The sequence below is a fragment of the Adiantum capillus-veneris genome, chromosome 19 (assembly GCF_014529385.1).
Source record: "Adiantum capillus-veneris isolate H3 chromosome 19, ASM1452938v2, whole genome shotgun sequence".
In the NCBI taxonomy this organism is placed as follows: Eukaryota; Viridiplantae; Streptophyta; class Polypodiopsida; order Polypodiales; family Pteridaceae; genus Adiantum; species Adiantum capillus-veneris.
Window position 1 is genome coordinate 28,276,538 of NC_140949.1, and position 18,141 is coordinate 28,294,678.

The window sequence follows — 18,141 nt, forward strand, 5'->3', positions numbered from 1 at the left end:
CGTCTTTGGATGTACGCTATTCTGCCTCTCTTCAAAAGACAATTTATCAAGACCACCACCGTTATCTTCCAGATGGCCATCACTTGTGCGAAGGTCAGCTTGGTGGCGTCGAATGTCGTCCTATGCATGTACAAGAGTGGCGTCGCCGATGGGAGCAACATGAGGGGCAACCTATTCCAAGAATGAAACGTTTGTCCATTCTCCATACGTTGCCATACTGGGGTGATCTACTAATTAACCATTTGCTGGATCCAATGCATATATTCAAGAATGTAGGAGAGCTCCTCTGGAAGACAATCATGGGAATGAAAGACAATCGAGCCGATTTGAGATGTTTTTGTTAGATGTAAAGTGGTTCAAGGTGATTACTTCTGGTCGCAATGCAACGGCATGCAGAGATGGAAACAAGCTTGTGGAAATAGATCCTACAAAGGTTTGGACAGATGCGAGCGACACATTTGCTCTCCCCGAACATTGCGAGCAAGTGGTCTCTGTACCGGATCCTCGAGAGCGACAATGGTGGTTTGTGGTTCAGGTTGCTCCAAGAAATAAACAAGTATTTGAAGGGCAAGAGTTCTTAGAGAAAAGTCAGTCAGACGACGCAGATACTACTGTGACAATAGATGAGATGGACGAAGGTATGGCAGAGGAAGCTGACAGATATACGAGGGATGACGCAGACGAGGCAGATATGACACTTGTAGATGAAGATGCAATGGATGAAGACAATCTGCCAGAACGAGTTGGGGAAGAGTTATGTATGCAATTAGAGATAGACGATGATACGTTGCAAGATCTTATCGATGATGCCTCACTCCTCAAGGCCTAGGCTTGCCCGGGGGATTCACTCTATATGCAAAACGGGACGCCACCTGCGAGCGGACAACTTTGATAAAACCCCTATATACGACTCATATTAGGGAATATGACCCCCCTTTCTACGCTTATACGACAATCAATGAAGAAAACTCTCATACCCCTATCTTACATATAAAATTTTGGTCTCACATGATCTAAATGAATAAAGCTAATCAAAGAGTGACTAGCAACGTACCTTCCCCAAAATTCATCCAAGTTCTAGTGCACAAAGTGACCAATTGTTACAAGTAATCAACACGGAGCAGTCCCCCCAACTCCCCCCCTCCCCCTTCCTCATAAATATGTTACCCCCTCTCCCTTATTTTTGAGCTTGGGATATAAATGATTGGGGGTCTGCCCCTAACTTATACGCTTATGTAACTTGTAAAAAACCCCCCTTCCTTGCACTTACGTGGTGCGATAATTTTTCCACAGTAAATCCCCCGGGTAGGCCTGTAAGTGTTTGTGTGAAGACGATGATTTAAAATTAAGCTTAAAGTTAATTTAAAAAAAGGTATTCTGACGCTTTCTTTTACTTTCTTTGTGCAGGACTTTAGTATGGTAGACCAGTTTCTAGATCCCACTTCTATGAGTGCAAATGCACTTACGGGCTTCGTCACACGGATGACGCTGTCAGGAGTTTTTTGGAGCAAGGGATTGCGCATATGTACATACCCATGCATGGTGCATCAAATAAAGGATTGCCCATTTTCCTTAGCCAGGTGGTTATGTGGGGCCCACATGTGTACAGGTAGGACAGGGTGTACATAGTGCATCGATTTTCGCTATTACCAGTACTACTGTGTTTTTCTACAATAATGAGGAGTTTATAGCATGTAAAACTTCTCGAGGAAGCTATCCGCGGGCCGACGACGTGAGGTAAGCAGGTGCGTCAGATGGCATCTAGTGGCGTCAGGAGGGCAAACGAGGTCAATATTTGCACGCAGATGAGGACGGACACAACGTGGGTGTTTGCTTGTGAGAATTATGCAGAAAGGTCATCATGAGGACCTTTTTTTGGGGCCACTTCACGTGGTGGCGAGGTGCATTATTGGAAAAAAGCTGAGTGCCAGGTGTGCGAATGATGCAAAAAGGTAACAACTATGCACTGCGAGGTCAGTTTTTGGCCTGTTCGGGGTCCATTTGAGGTCATCTAAAAGGCCAAGGGTGCCCAACTAAAAAATCTAAGTGTGGGAACTGAAAAAACTGAGAGAAGACCAGAAAAAACGTGGAGAAGAGAGGAGGAACAGCCGCAAGTGTGTTTTTGCTCATTTTGGAGCCTGTTTTGGCCGTAAACTGCTCATCCGAGGTCGGATTTGAGCACTTTGACATTGTAGACTGGGGTTTTGGGCCATTCCGGACGCGATGGCGCTGTCCATTTTGCCAAATTCCTCACTCTTTTCCTGCTGTTTTTCTGTGTAAGTTTCTCCTATGAGCGAAGTTTCTTCTCCAATTTGTGATTGTATCTGGCTTATTTTACCTACATTGTGTGAGCTGTTTGCCCCATTGGTGTTGGCCCAAGCTCATTTGTATCTAAATATCAGAAATTATCCTCTTTTGAGCTGATTTTTTTTTGGGTGTGTGTGTGTGTGTGTGTCTGTGTGGAGTGGGCAAGTGGATAATCTCTCTCCTCTCACTCCATAGGTGTGTTTCCTGTCTCGGCCAGGTGTGTTGTGTAAGCCGAGTGGTGCACCCTAGTGTGTGTGTGTATCTTCCCAAGAGTGTGTGTCGGGTCGTTATAGAGGCGCTGTGTGTGTTTTCATCCCGCTCACATTCTTTTGGCGTCCCCACGGAGGATCTTCTTCGAGTACCTTCTGCTTCGAGCTTCAAGCTTCGAGCTTTGGGATTACAAGTTGCAGGTTGCAGGTTGCAGATTACAGATTACAGGTTACAGGTTACAGGTTACAGGAACAGGTACAGGTACAGGTACAGGTACAGGTGATTCACACAGGTACAGGTAGCTGGAGTACAGTGATATACTAGCAATGATGTCACTTGCAGTTGTTGTGGGTATGCATCACTTGGTGCCTATTTAAGGGCATTGTCTGCTGAATTGTACGTTACTTGTGGAAACTGCCATTGTACGCATTTGTGGAGCCATACTTGGTTGTATTTGGCAGTCCCAGCCATTTCTGAGACTTGGTCTAGATAGTCATTTCTGAGACTTGACTATACGCGATTTGCATTAGCCTTCGTGTGAGGGTCGATAGCGTGAGGTTTTTATTGAGCTGGGGGATTCTCAAATGTAGAGATCCTTTCGGTGATACAGGTAGCTGGAGCACCCTTTTCATGACCTCGCCATAGGCTATGTACTAGTGAGTCCTATTTGATGCTCGGGTTCTATTGTTGACAGTTTATGCATACATATACAGTCTATACTTTTGGGTTCACACTGCTCTACTTCTGGGGAAACTCTGCCAAAATTTTTCCAAATTATGATGGCTAGTTTTTTGGTCTTTTGAGCCATTTATGCTGTTATACTGCTGAAATTTTGGCAAAATCAGAGGATAAGACAGGTGTGCTTTCTTGGGAGCTTCATGGTTGGCTTTAATGGATGATCAAAATGGCCCTCAATTCACTCCTTTTCATTTAACTCAAAGAATCCAGATAAATGTTCATGTGTCCAGGAAGATCTTTTTCCAGCAGCGCATAGTATTTATGTTTGGGCCAAGAAGATTGAGAGAGATCCTGGAATGTCCTTTGCCTGTTGTCATTCCGATGATTAACTATGAAAACTCATTTGATGTGCATGTGTTTGTCCTTATCTAAAGTTGAGCTCCATTGAAGTTTCTGGGAATTGGGTAGTGAAAAGTTTTGGGTTCTTGCACGTGTGTTCGAAGGGGTTCTCTAGCCATGGCTTTCTCTTATCCGGAGTTTCATGGAAGAAGTGATGAAGATGTGGAGGACTTTCTGGAAAAGATGGAGGTTGCCTGCATTAGCAACCAGATTCATGACCCTGCGCAGATGTTACGCCTTCTCCAAATTTGTTTGAAGAGTGATGCACAAGTTTGGTCTAAAGCATTTGAAGAGGAGTTGCGTGTGGATGATCCACCTGTAAGGTTGAGTTGGGACAATCTACGACATGGGTTGGAAGTGGAGTTTGTGAAGATAGAAGATCCTGACAAGGTGTGGCAAGAAGTACAGGCTTTGGTGCAAAAGGAAGGTGAGCCAGTAGATGCGTACATACGTAAGTTTTCATTGGCATGGGAGCGAATGTGCAAGGCTTTAGCACCACAGGTACCCCCGCCTGACATGATGAAGAAGGACAGGTTCTTGGCTGGTCTTTGGGAGAATATACATTGGAGAGTGGAGCTAAAGAAGCCTAGGACATATGAGGATGCACTAGAGGTAGCAAGGAACAAAGAGTGGAAGCTGAGGAAAATGAGCCAATTAGGGGTGGAGTCTTTGCCAATGAGGTCTGAATTTCAGCCTATGGACTCTTTACAAGGTCGTATGTCAGGGGTTCATCATGAACCAGTGGTTCCTGTTACTACTCAGGCTATGCCAGCAGTGGTCACTACAGCAGTGCAAGATGATGGCCTAAGGCAAGACATGAGGCAAGTGGTTGATTTGATGAAGAATCTCAGCCTAAACATGCTAGGTCAAGTGGGAAATAATCGAGGTCGAGGGCGGTTTGCAAATCAGCCAGGAGGTGAAGAAAGGCCTAGGAATGGTGTTGGACAAAGCAATGGTAGGTTTTGGAGGCAGACGCCCACATGTTATAATTGTGGAGAGTTGGGTCACATCAGCCCGCAATGTGATAAGCCACCAAGGATGGGGGGAGACATGTATCCATTGCCAAGACAGGTGTTAACGAGGTCAAATGATTATGGCATCGAAATTAAGGGAGACGAAGGAACCAGTGGACTGACCCAGGAGGAAAAGGGGAAGACAAAAGTGCTAAGTGTAGTCACCTTGGAGAAGGCATCAAAGCTAGAGGATACATTAGTGATGCCTATTGGGAAGAGGACCACAGAGGAAAAGGAAGGAAGAAGTGCCCCAGGTCCTAGTAAGAAGAAAGGAAAGAGCCATGAAGGCGAGGATGTCAAGGCCAAGAGGAAAAGGAGAGCTCGTCGAAAGTTTCATGTTTCAGATTTTCCACTAGGGGATGGGCAATTAAGCTATGACTTGAAGGAGGATTTGACGAGCAGGAAGGCAGATGTTACTTTTGGGCAGCTTATAGAGATGGTGCCTAAGCTAAAGCGACAATGGAAGAGGATGGTTAACCCAATGGAGAAAGAGCCAGAGAGAGGTTCAGTGAAGGTGTTGGCAATGGACGAGCTACCAGACATTTGTCCAATAGTAGATGTGTGGCATAAAAGGAAAAATTTGGGACAAGGTTATGTGGATGGCGCAGCCCAAATATGCGTCATAACACACTCATGCGTTGAGAAGATGGGTCTCACAGTGGCTGGGGTGTCAGGTTTTCGGATCAGATTGGCAAGCCATCAAAAAGTAAAATGCTTGGGTGTTGTAAAGAGCTTAGAAGTGGAGGCATATGATGCAAAGGCAGTGGTTGATTTTCATGTGATGCCAGCAGGGTTGGGAGCATATCCTATTATACTGGGCAGACCATGGTTACGTGCAGTGGGAGCTGTTCAAGATTGGCGACATGGTACGATTAGCCTCTATGGAAAGACAGGTACCAAGAAGCTTTATAATATGGACACAAGGAAATGATTAGAGGAGCTTTATGAAGATGAGGATGAGTCTAGTGATGAAGACTCTTCCATGGTGACAGATGAGGACAGTGATAGCACTACCAGCAGTGATGAGGATGCTGATGTTGCATTTCTTTTGATGGACAAAGAAATCCAGGAGATTGGTTTAGTTGCATTTGCGAATGAGGTTGAAGATGAAAGTGAAGGGCCTTATGAAGTGATTGAAGGGCTGATGCAAACCAAGGTTGAGTTGTCAAAGAAGCAGGAATTAATGACGCAAATGATTAGTGGAGACTCTCAGCTATGGAGAAGGATATATTTTTGCATATGCTGGCTAGTTTTCCTGATTTGTTCATTACTTCATATGAAGAGATCAGAGGGTTCAAGGGTGAAGAGATGCATATAGAGCTGAAAGAAGGTGCTAAGCCAGTGCGGCAAAGGCTAAGAAGGATGGGTCAAGAGCAAATGGAAGCCTTGCGGGTAGAGGTGGACAAGTTATTGAAGGCACGGTTCATAGTTCCAGTGGAGACCACAGAATGGGTGAGTCCAGTTGTAGTCAGTCCAAAGAAGGATGGGAAGTGGAGGATTTGTGTAGATTTTAAACCCTTAAATGCATCCACTAATAAGAACCCATATCCTCTTCCATTCATCGATCAGATCTTGGATTCAGTGGCAGGTTATGAGAGGTACAGTGTGTGTGATGGTTTTTCAGGTTATTTTCAATTGAAGATTGCTCTTAAAGACCGCACAAAGACAACTTTCATTACACCATGGGGCTGCTATTGCTACACAGTGTTGTCGTTTGGGTTGTCAAATGGACCATCTTTCTATCAAGAGAGAGCGAATTGGGTGTTGGAACCATTCATTGGTAGTTGTGTTAAAGCTTTTATGGATGACTTCTGTGTTTATAGCAGTAGGGCTGAACACCATGAGAAGCTACATATGGTATTGGCTCGATATGATGAATGTGGAGGACAACTAAATCCAAAGAAATGTCATCTAGCACAGCCAAGGGTGAAGTTATTGGGCCACATGGTGTCAGAAAATGGCATTGAGGCTGATCCAGACAAGGTTAGTCTATTATTCTTCTTCCATCACCTACGAGTACGAAGCAATTGGCAACCTTTATACACAAAGTGAAGTACATGGCAAGGTTTATTCCATTGTCTTCTCAGATTCTTTATCCATTACAACAAGTGGCAAAGCATGATCCATTGCAATGGGATGATAAGTGTGAAGAAGTGTTTCAAGAGGTAAAAGAGGTGTTAGGGGGGTTGTCAGCCATGCAGGCTCCTGATTGGGAGAAAGTTTTTTATGTAAATCCATCAGTAGGGGATGATGCCATTGGAGCCATGCTATTGCAAAAGGGGAAGGGCAGCCATTATATGAGGCCAGTGTATTGTGCAAGCCGAGTGAAGTTGGTAGCGGAGAGAAAGTTATCGGAAGTAGAGCTAGTGATGGCCAGTGTAATATTTGCTTGTCGATGATCTCGTCATTACTTGCTACCACGGCCTTTTGTTTTCTTGACGAGTTATGCCTTTTTGCCACAGTTAATTAATGGTATTAACATGTCAAATGTGGTGAAGAAATGGGTAATTGAGCTGCAAGAGTTTGAGTTCTCTTTTCTAGTGGAAGATAGTACAAGGGCTACCCTAGCTGATTTGTTGACCTACAAGGAGAATCCCCTTATTGTTAAGGAAGAGGTGGTGAGAAAGGTAGTTGAAGAAGTGCCACAGATCAGCAATGCACATGTGTTGTTCTTTGATGGTTCATACAGAAAGAGCCACGATGCAGCTTCAGGGGGTATAGCACTTTATGATCCAGAGGGGAAGCTAGTATGCAAGAGAGGGTTCAAATTGGATGCTCATAGTAACAATGAGGCTGAATATGCTACATTGGAAGCCGGATTACACATTTGTTTGAAGCATGGGGTTCGAAGGTTGAGCATAAAAGGTGATGCCTTGTTAGTGGTGAAGCAAGTGCTGGGTGTGTGGAAGAGCAAGAACACCTCATTGAAGGAAATGTGCTTTAGAATTAAAGGCCTGTTAAAAAAGTTTGAAGCATGGAGTATCAGACACATTGAACGTGCTCTAAATGGAGAGGCACATGAAGCAGCTCAAGGCATGATTGGGGAGCTATTTGTGTTGAGGACCACTTTACCTCTTTATCATGGCCGGGAAAGTTTGGCTCAAGAAGAGGAGTTTTTGCTAACAGGAATCATTCCAAAGGAGATTCAGAAGTCTAAGAAGTATGGCTTTGTGCGTAGAGCATACAGGTACAAATTGATTGGTGATGTCTTATACATGAAAGGGGCTGATCTCGTGTTGAGACGTGTACCTTGGCGGGAGGAGCTTTACAGAGTGTTGGAAGAGAATCACGAAGGCGCATGTGGTGGCCATTTTGCTCTAAAGATCACCTTGCATAAGATTTTGCAAGAGGGGTATGTATGGCCTAGTTTGCACAAGGATGTTCACCATTGGTGTAGGTCTTGCAATAGGTGTCAAGCATTTGGGAAGAGAGTGTTGAAGCTAGAGCTACGAAAAACCATTATGGCGTTTGATGTGTTTGAAAAGTGGGGAATTGATGCAATAGGCCCGTTACCTATCACAAGCAGGGGCAAAAGCTATATTTTGACGGCAGTGGACTATCTCTCTAGGTGGGTAGAGGCTATAGCAGTAAAACAGATCACTGCAAAGGATGTGGCAAAATTTGTGTATGATGAAATATGTTGCAAGTTTGGGGTGCCACTGGAGTTACTTTCAGATAAGGGGCCTGGCTTTAGAGTTAAACTGCTAGATTTTTTATGTGCAAAGATGAAGATTAGGCACCAGCATACCACTCCTTATTACCCGCAGTGTAATGGCTTGAATGAAAGATTCAATGGTGAGTTGGTACAGATTCTTTCGAAAGTGACAGAGCACCAAGGAAAGAATTGGGATTTGGAATTGCCTAGTGCATTATGGGCTTACCGTACTTCGGTAAAGACAGGTACAGGGTTTACTCCATTTCATTTGGTGTATGGAAAGGAAGCACTATTGCCTGTGGAGGTAGAGTTGCCTGCGGTCAAGATGTTAGAGAAGTTGCTTGGGCCGCCTAGTGATGCATTCAAAGAGAGGCTCTTGCAGTTACAAGAGGTCCAGTTGGATAGGATGAGCGCATTGGAGCATTATGGGCAGATGCAGGATAAGGCTTTGACAAAGATAAATGAAAAGTTCAAAAGTAAGGGTATCAAGCAACATGACTTGGTTTTGCGCTACAACAGTAAGCTGGACAACACCTTCCAAAAGAAGTTTCAAATTAAGTGGGAAGGCCCTTTCAAGGTAGTAGAGTGTTTTCCAAATGGCACATATCAGCTGGCTAACCTGGATGGTGTTCTACATAAGTCAAGGGTAAATGGATTGCGTCTTAAATTGTATCATGCTAGATTGATGATGGTGGAGCAAGATGAGTTGTCGGTGGAGCAAGAAATGTTGGTGAAGGATGAGGAGACTTGTCATGCGGCGAGTCTCATATCTCTCTTTGCTGCTGCTGATCATGAATGATCTAGCAGGCTAGGGGATGGGCAAATTATGTCAGGAGTTTTTTGGAGCAAGGGATTGCGCATATGTACATACCCATGCATGGTGCATCAAATAAAGGATTGCCCATTTTCCTTAGCCAGGTGGTTATGTGGGGCCCACATGTGTACAGGTAGGACAGGGTGTACATAGTGCGTCGATTTTCGCTATTACCAGTATTACTGTGTTTTTCTACAATAATGAGGAGTTTATAGCGTGTAAAACTTCTCGAGGAAGCTATCCGCGGGCCGACGACGTGAGGTAAGCAGGTGCGTCAGATGGCATCTAGTGGCGTCAGGAGGGCGAACGAGGTCAATATTTGCACGCAGATGAGGACGGACACAACGTGGGTGTTTGCTTGTGAGAATTATGCAGAAAGGTCATCATGAGGACCTTTTTTTGGGGTCACTTCACGTGGTGGCGAGGTGCATTATTGGAAAAAAGCTGAGTGCCAGGTGTGCGAATGATGCAAAAAGGTGACAACTATGCACTGCGAGGTCAATTTTTGGCCTGTTCGGGGTCCGTTTGAGGTCATCTAAAAGGCCAAGGGTGCCCAATTAAAAAATCTAAGTGTGGGAACTGAAAAAACTGAGAGAAGACCAGAAAAAACGTGGAGAAGAGAGGAGGAACAGCCGCAAGTGTGTTTTTGCTCATTTTGGAGCCTGTTTTGGCCGTAAACTGCTCATCCGAGGTCGGATTTGAGCACTTTGACATTGTAGACTAGGGTTTTGGGTCGTTCTGGACATGATGGCGCTGTCCATTTTGCCAAATTCCTCACTCTTTTCCTGCTGTTTTTCTGTGTAAGTTTCTCCTATGAGCGAAGTTTCTGCTCCAGTTTGTGATTGTATCTGGCTTATTTTACCTATATTGTGTGAGCTGTTTGCCCCATTGGTGTTGGCCCAAGCTCATTTGTATCTAAATATCAGAAATTCTCCTCTTTTGAGCTGAGTTTTTTTTGGGTGTGTGTGTGTGTGTGTGTGTCTCTGTGTGGAGTGGGCAAGTGGATAATCTCTCTCCTCTCACTCCATGTTTCCTATCTCGGCCAGGTGTGTTGTGTAAGCCGAGTGGTGCCCCCTAGTGTGTGTGTGTATCTTCCCAAGAGTGTGTGTCGGGTCGTTATAGAGGCGCTGTGTGTGTTTTCATCCCGCTCACAACGCCTAGTCAGATGGCAGAGGCGTCTTAGTACTGGGTAGCCAGAGGCACGGGCACTACGCCTCCGGGCTTCACACCCGAGGGTCCGACGCCTATGGGGGGGACACCTATGGAGGGGACGCCTATGGGGGGGGGGGACGCCTACGGGTACGATGCTTGTGAGGTCTCCCATCACGTTCGCTTCGATACCTAGGGGTGCGGCAGAGGCGGGTACGTCCTTATCTCCGCAGCACAAGTGCACTAGCCATCTCGACGATCGTCAGGTGGAGGTAGTGGTTGCTATGGAGGAGGGTCCACAGATGCTTCGACCCCTCCTCGTTCACGACCCCCGTCCTACCCAGGCACACCTCTCAACACACCTCGGACACCTTGGGTGGCACACGATCTTAGTGCCTCCAAGCTCTATACTGTACGGGCAGATGGTTCTGTTGACATGGATAGAGTCGGGACTGAGATGAGACAGCGAATTCTCCAGCTCACGGAGCTGCAGTTTTCGCCCAGCAATTTGACGCCTTGGTCTGAGCAAGATCGCGACAAAATCAATTATATAGTGGAGACCATCATGAGAGAGTACCAGCCTGCTCTGGGTTCAAAGGATCTTCCGAGGAGGTGGATCAAGGATGTTGCACGGGACACCGTGAAACATCGACGAGATGCAGCTCGACAGGATTTCAGGACCGGCTCGCCGAAACCTTCAGGCATCCCACACGAGACGTGGCAGCAAATCAGGGAGGATGAGCAGACAACGGACACGCAGTTCAGACAACAACGTCAGGCCGCGCAGATACGACAGATGACCAGGGGGACATCTCATCTTGGCAGCGGAGGTTTCGACACCTTTCACTATGAGTTTGTGAGTTTCCAATCCAATCCTAGCTATGGCGTTTTTTTAAACGTGATGAATCATGTATTCTTATTACTTTGATTTTTGTATAAACGCAGAGTCTTGCAATGCATCGAGCCCTGACACGCCAAGAGGAGACAGATGGATATCGCAAAGGTATCTATGAAGTATTGAATGATCTTGATGCTTCAGGAGAGCCTGTAGACTGGGAGGCCTTAGAGTCTCGCTGATCGATTGAGGTGAAACGTTAATATGTATGAGCTGATTTAATTAAATAAGTATATGTGAAGTAATATCAATACTAATTTTGTGACTTGTCCTATGTGCAGGTTGTGACGTCTAGTCAGCAGTGGATTTCATATATATGTTTTGTGAGACACAGACACGCTTCTGTGTCTCTTTTTTGTATAGACATGGTTATGGTTATTGTTTTGTTTATGGTTATGTTTAACTTTATGGTTATGGTTATGGTTATTGTTTTGTTTATGGTTATGGTTAGCATTATGGTTTTGATCAATTAATATGGTTATGGCCGGTTATGGTTTTAATTTGGTTATGGTTTTGCACAAAGTTCGTTATGGTTATGGTTTTAAGTTGGTTATGGTTTTGCACAAAGTTCATTTCATTTCTTTCATTTGCCTTAAATCTCATGTGAGATCCTACATGGATAGCATGTAGGAGGCGTATACATATGGTTTTTTTTGAAAAGTTTATGTTAAAACAAAGGGAACTCTGCTGAAATTTCTGCGGGAGCACGGTTGATTTTGGTGTTGCTCGCTTTCTTGGGCAGAGGACAGGCAGTCTGCTGGCTGTGGCTGTATCCATCTTTTCACTGGGCACAAGCCAGGCTGTCTGTCCTCTGCCCAAGAAAAACTTTTTCTTTTATGGTCGTCGCAATCTGCGTCACTAGGCACGTCGAAATATGCGTCGATAATAGTACCTTTCGACGCGTATATCGACGCATATTGCGACGTTTTTGTAGGGACGCGTATTTCGACGGTTTTTTTGACGGAAAGCGTCGAAACCTGCATCGAAGGCCCCCTTTTTTGTTGTAGTGTTGGGAGGGATCACTTTTAATCCGACCCCAGCATTGGTAAAGAGACTAAATCCATTACATTTGAAACATGCTCCCAAGAATTTTCCAAACATTTTCCAAACGTGAGAGGATCACTTTTAATCTGATCTCAACATTGCTAAAGAGGCTGAATCCATTACATAATTTGGGACATGCTCCAAAGAAATCGCCAAACTTGAAAAATCACTTTTAGTGTTGTCCCAACATTCACTACCATAATCTCTGGAGAAGGCTTATGCATATCCCAACACATGCAGACTTTATTTGATGTGTTCCTGAGCTTTTTTCTCTCAAGAACAAACAACAGGGTTCCCAGAGTACTTGCTAAATTTTTAAGATTGTCCCACAGCCATGACGACAAGTTTACAAATCCAACCTCATGATTCGAATGAGGAATACCATGGCAAGGCATATACTAGAAACCAATTGAGGAATAGCGAGCTTTTCAACATGACCTTTGTTGCCGTAGTAGGGTCATTGAATCATCATGTGAAGAATCCCTTAGTTAAATACTGAATAAAATCCACTTATCCACCATGCATTATTAAGGACATCATGGCTTAGTTAGATATTGAATAAAATCTGCCATGCAGGACATCATGGCTTGATAACCAATGAGGTCAGTTTTAGGAGGCACCCTACCTGTAATTTATAACGCCAAACACCAAGGAAGAGATGACAATTGTTGCTAACTATCTTTTGATAAGCGCCGGACGGACCGACACTGTGCACATATTTTGTACATCTACCATTTGTGGTAGGTTTTGCTCAAGGGTTTGAAATGCTTATCCCTAATTGGCAAGTTCGTGTCAGCCTCAACAGTCCTAGTTTCCCTAACTAGCACTAAGTTGGTAACCTAACATGACATAAATGTGTCTTTTCAAAGTTTTGAAAAGAGCTTGCAATCTCATAAGAGACATACTCATTTTGAGAAATCTTTTCTTGAGCTTGATGTTGAAAGGACACTACTTATGGATTTATTTTGATGGATTGCATACTAATTAGAAGACTAAAGAATTTTCTAAGACACCTTGCTCACTTCGATTCATTAGCCACAATTAACTTATTACTGCTTACCTACATCGCTGGTGCTAACAACACTATCTGTGTTAAGACCCACCCAGGCCTGGAAATTGCAAGGCACCCTTGCACGTCCTAGGGAAGGGCAACCTCCATGCTTTCCCTGCACATAAGAAAGGCAGTCCTAGTTAGAACTCTTCGTAATGTAGGGCAAAAATTTTTCAGCCCGTCCAATCTAAATGTGCTCCAGAGCCATACAAGCATGTTAGCCGTATAATTGCATTGTGCTTGACCATTGTACACCGTGTGACATGCTCTCACAATCAAGATACACTTCATGCCCCATGATCGAAGTGAACCAAGGCTAGGAGGTACAATACTTTCAACAAAACAGAATTAAATTTCAGGTTGCATGACACCAAATTCAAAAATCGTTGGGATCTTCTTGCCCTTGACTCATTGCTGCATGATTCAAATGAACCACTACGAGCTACAATCCTTACCTCCAAAACTTCGACAAAACGCATCCAATTTTCAAGTTGCATGACAAAAAAATCTGAAAATCCTGCATTTCAACTTCATGGATAGTGCATTTTCATCTTCCTTTGTTGGCTCTTCACATGTAATCGCAAAAGACAATAGTGCTCCCGTAAAAACAACTTGATATACAATGTTTCTCAAATAGAATTCCACAAATGTAAATTCCTTGAAAAACCAGAAATTCATCCAAGCGAGTAAATGAGATGCTTCGACCAAGAATACTCATGACCATCATAATTTTTAATTCAGACAAGACTTCACTTGTCAAAACATGACATGATCAAAGGCTACCACGATCCAACGTCAATTCCATGAAGACCAATCTTTGTTGATATAAGTATTAAGGAGGGAAACATAATGAAACTAGAAAAGCTTAAAAAAATCAATCAACCTTCAACAATGTCATGCTACATGTACTAACACTCTTAGCAAGCTAAAAGAATTCATACTTTTGCCATGAACCAAAATTTCATGAAGCCAATAAATAGTACAAATAACATACAAAATTCTATCAGTCACATAAACTGTGCTACACAATATAAGAATGAAACATAGTGTAAAGCATACAAATAGGTACTCTTTAAGATGTCATCATTGAAAGCCAAAACTTACATGGCAAATCGAACCACTTGCTGGAGTTCAATTTTCCTCATCTCATAAGGTAGGTATAAATACAAAAGACTTCATACAAGTTTCCAACATAGTATAATGCAAAATCTCAAAACTTTTATGAGGGATTCTAAGAGCTTCATCGATAACAATATTACTCAAAACATAGCATGGCAGCCATCTATGCAGAGACATTGATTGATCTTTTTTTATTATTGCTCCATAAAGAGAAAACCTCATCCCAAGGCACGTCAGAAGTGGTTGAGGGTCCATTCAATCGAATGAACATGTAATTTTCGAGGGTTGTCGTACTCATGCTTGTTCTATGGGCTGATTTGATGCAATTTTGAAGAGAGAATCCTCGTTCAGCCGGGGCCGTATTCACAGGAACTATAGAGAGAATTTGCCAAAGCCTCATCAAGTTTGGAAATGAGTCATGCATAGTGATGTCCGCTTTGCATGCTTCCCACCCTTCATGAAAGCCTTTGTATTTAAAGTTAGTAGACATTACTGTTGTAAACGAGTCAAGCTCTCCCATGCATCTTTCTGCAACATCTATCAATTTTCCATATTGCTTAAGTATCTTCAACAACCATTTCTTGCTACAATCTTCAAGCATCAGTGGTTCGCTTGGATAATGCTTTGGGCTGAAAAGCTTGCAAGCATAAAAAATTGGCATGTCTTCTTGCATCCTTGTCATGAAATTCTCTACAATTTTGATGACTAACTCTTTACCCAAATGCATGCAATCTTGAAAAGCACCACCTTTGCTACTTCCCTCAATTTTGTCATATGTCAATTTGTGAACATTCACATTGCCACCTGCATCAATAAAAGTGATCTCACCACCCTTTGTTTGCTCAACAAATTGCTTCAGATATCTTGTTCCACAATTAGTCGAATCTCGCAAGAACTTCTTCTTCAAGTTTTGAAGTGCCACATCAGCAAATCCTGAAATGTTAGCAACATCCTCAAGATCTGACTGGAACTGATAACTCAAAATATTCAATTCTAAACATACATCTGCCAGCAAATGTATACAGAATTGATTTGCATAAATTGTGAGTTCATCATAAATTCTTGGCTTGTCTTTTCCAAATGCCATAAGCAATGCAGGAATAACCTTCACCATGCGTTCCATCACTTGTCCACATGATAGCCATCTCACAGAGTGGATACGCAACATGGCTAACTCTCGCAAATTTAATGCTCCCTCAATGAGCTTAAAATTATCCATCCTCTTCCCTGATGCATGAAGCCAAGTGTAAATACTTCTACTTAGCTTGTCAAGGTGTACAAGTTCTGGAAAAGAATCTGCAGCTTGACTTGCTGCAAGATTTTCACGATGAGCAAGAAAATGCACAAGAAGAAGATGGGGAACATCAGCTCTTAGCCTCGCAATAAGGCCACCTCTGTGACCCATCATGAGAGAGCATCCATCACTAGCAAGTGATACAATCTTTTGCAAAGCCAATCCCATCTCCTTTAGCAACTTAAGGAGAGCATCATACTTGGCTTCTGCTCCTCCATTGTCAGTTCTTATGAGTTTCACAAAAGTGACATGATTGTCCCCCTTCCCTCCCTCTTTAAGATAGCTAACATAGACAATCAGGTGCCCCTCTTTGCCCCGATCAGTACTATCATCAACCATTATGGATACTAGGGACTTGCGTGGATTTCTCTACATAGAGCATTCCAAAGAACATCCCTCATTGCTTGCACAAACTCCATACCAACAGCTCTATTAATGTAAGTTCCATAATTTGAATGGTGTGGCATATTTGGAAGGCCTTGCTCAATCTGATGAAAGCAAAGCTTCTCAAAGAGCTCCATTGGACCAGCACACTTCACCACAAAGTACGCTTGCCACATAACTGTGATGACATGTACTTTCTCCTTGTCTTCAAAGGTGGCCAGATAATCAAGGAGCGGGATGCAAATCCGCTTTTCCTTATTTTGCCCACTCGAAGATGGCTTCCTTATGCTCATCCGATTCACTATGCTCTGTCAAAGCTGGAAGTTGGAATGTGACATACCCTTTTTTTGCAAAAGGGTTCTTGTACTTGAAATAAACACACCACTCACATTTAATTCTCAACATCCCTTCAACAACCACTGGATAAGCCCAAGGGTGCTCAAGTTTCCAAGCTGGTTTCCATCTTCTTTGCTTCTTAGACTTAGAAGATGGTTCCAAGCTATTGGAATCTTGCACTTTTGGACGGACTTCTTCATCGTCTTCTATGTCTATCTCTGGCCCATCTCCAAAGATCTTCTCTAGCACTTGGTCTCGTTGTTTTGGTAGTTCCCTCTGCTTTCTTTTGGTTCTATCTTCCACAACTTTGTAAAAGCTTGAGAGATCTACTTGCTTCTTTTTCTTATCAATCTTTTTTGTGGCCATAACTATAGAAATCTGTACTCATACTCACAAAAGAAAAATGCTTCTTATTAAAGATGCATGTTATCTTACAATCAGATCACCTTCAATGAAACACATTTGAAGGGAAGAGGAATTATAGACTTCAAAAGAAAGCTAACATACCATCAAAGAGAGAATGCTTTGATCTTTTAGTCGGTAGAAAGCCACAATCCAAAAGCCACCTTGATAAAGATTTGATTTCTTTAAGTTGAACTTTGAGGCTGCATAAGCAAAAAGAATTTATGTATGCGACAAGGTTTGGACCGTATGAAACAAAACATTGTCTTTATAATCAATCATAACCAATTAAACTTACACATAGAAAAAAGATGAAAAGAGCGTTACATATATACAAGAGATGATATTGAAAAGTGCAAACATGTGGTGTTTTAAAATTATAGCCAATTTCAATAGTCCATCAAAAACACAGATTTAGTGATATGAAAATACAATAGACCAAAGATGCTACACAAGTGATGTCACATCTCTCCCTATTTTGAACAAAGTTAATGTCTCTTTCTATTTCCCTTATGCATACTTATGTGATAGACCTCTCTTGCACGTGGAAAACAAATGAAAAGAATCTCGATTCTCTCCTTAGAGACATCATTTGATAAATTATAACAACATATTTGTGACAAGCAAAACCTTGATAGTCCATCAAGCACACAAAGACATATTCGACTTCATATCATGAAACAAAATGCATCTTCGTGTTTGATCATCAAAACATGTAAAGCTCGCATCTAGAAAAAACTTCAGCAAAGTGTTTTCATAAGCTAAAGTAATAGTGTAGGCTTAGATCTCCTTAAAAACCCTTGTAGCCCCTTTCATTTTTGATCCATTGTGAGGATGGTAGAAAACCTCTATAAAAAAAAACACGTGCCCGCAACAAGTATGCCACAGATGTCTTGACGAAAGTTTCCAAATTCCAAGAGAGACGTATGTAATAAGTGCTGCCAAAGGCCATTCTCTACTCGAGAATCAATGCACCTTGCATGCAAACATTGAGACAAACAAATAATGTCAAAAATCAAGTGAGCACAGCTAAAAAAAACTTACCAGGACTTGGCAGAAGAGAGAGCAAGGTTGTGATTCTAGGCACGGGCCAAGGGTTGACAGATGGACTACTCCAAGTCCCAGGAGCTGCTAATGCATGGACTCTAGTGTATGTCCAACATGGCTCGGGAAAATCGACTCACAATTGAGAGTCACAAACGAAAAGTTTCTTGCCTTCCACTTGGAAAACCAAACCCGCATGAGCAGAGAGAGAAGTGGAAAGACAAACCAAAGGGAGGTGGCCACTTTTGCCAAACCTGGTTTTTCTTGGGCATGAGCCTCGACTTTGAAGTTTGATCTATTTTACTCGGAAGCAAAGCAGGGCTGCATCCCTCGGCCACAGCCTACCA

The 18,141-nt window shown here is 43.0% G+C and overlaps 2 pseudogenes; both read right to left on the minus strand.

Annotated features, from left to right (window-relative positions):
• Nucleotides 1–14,360, minus strand: part of LOC147433754 (phosphatidylinositol 4-kinase gamma 3-like) — a 33,182-nt pseudogene extending 18,822 nt beyond the window's left edge.
• Nucleotides 14,361–14,497: 137 nt separating this feature from the next.
• LOC147433755 (uncharacterized) lies at nt 14,498–16,305 on the minus strand (annotated as a pseudogene).
• Nucleotides 16,306–18,141: the final 1,836 nt, after the last annotated feature.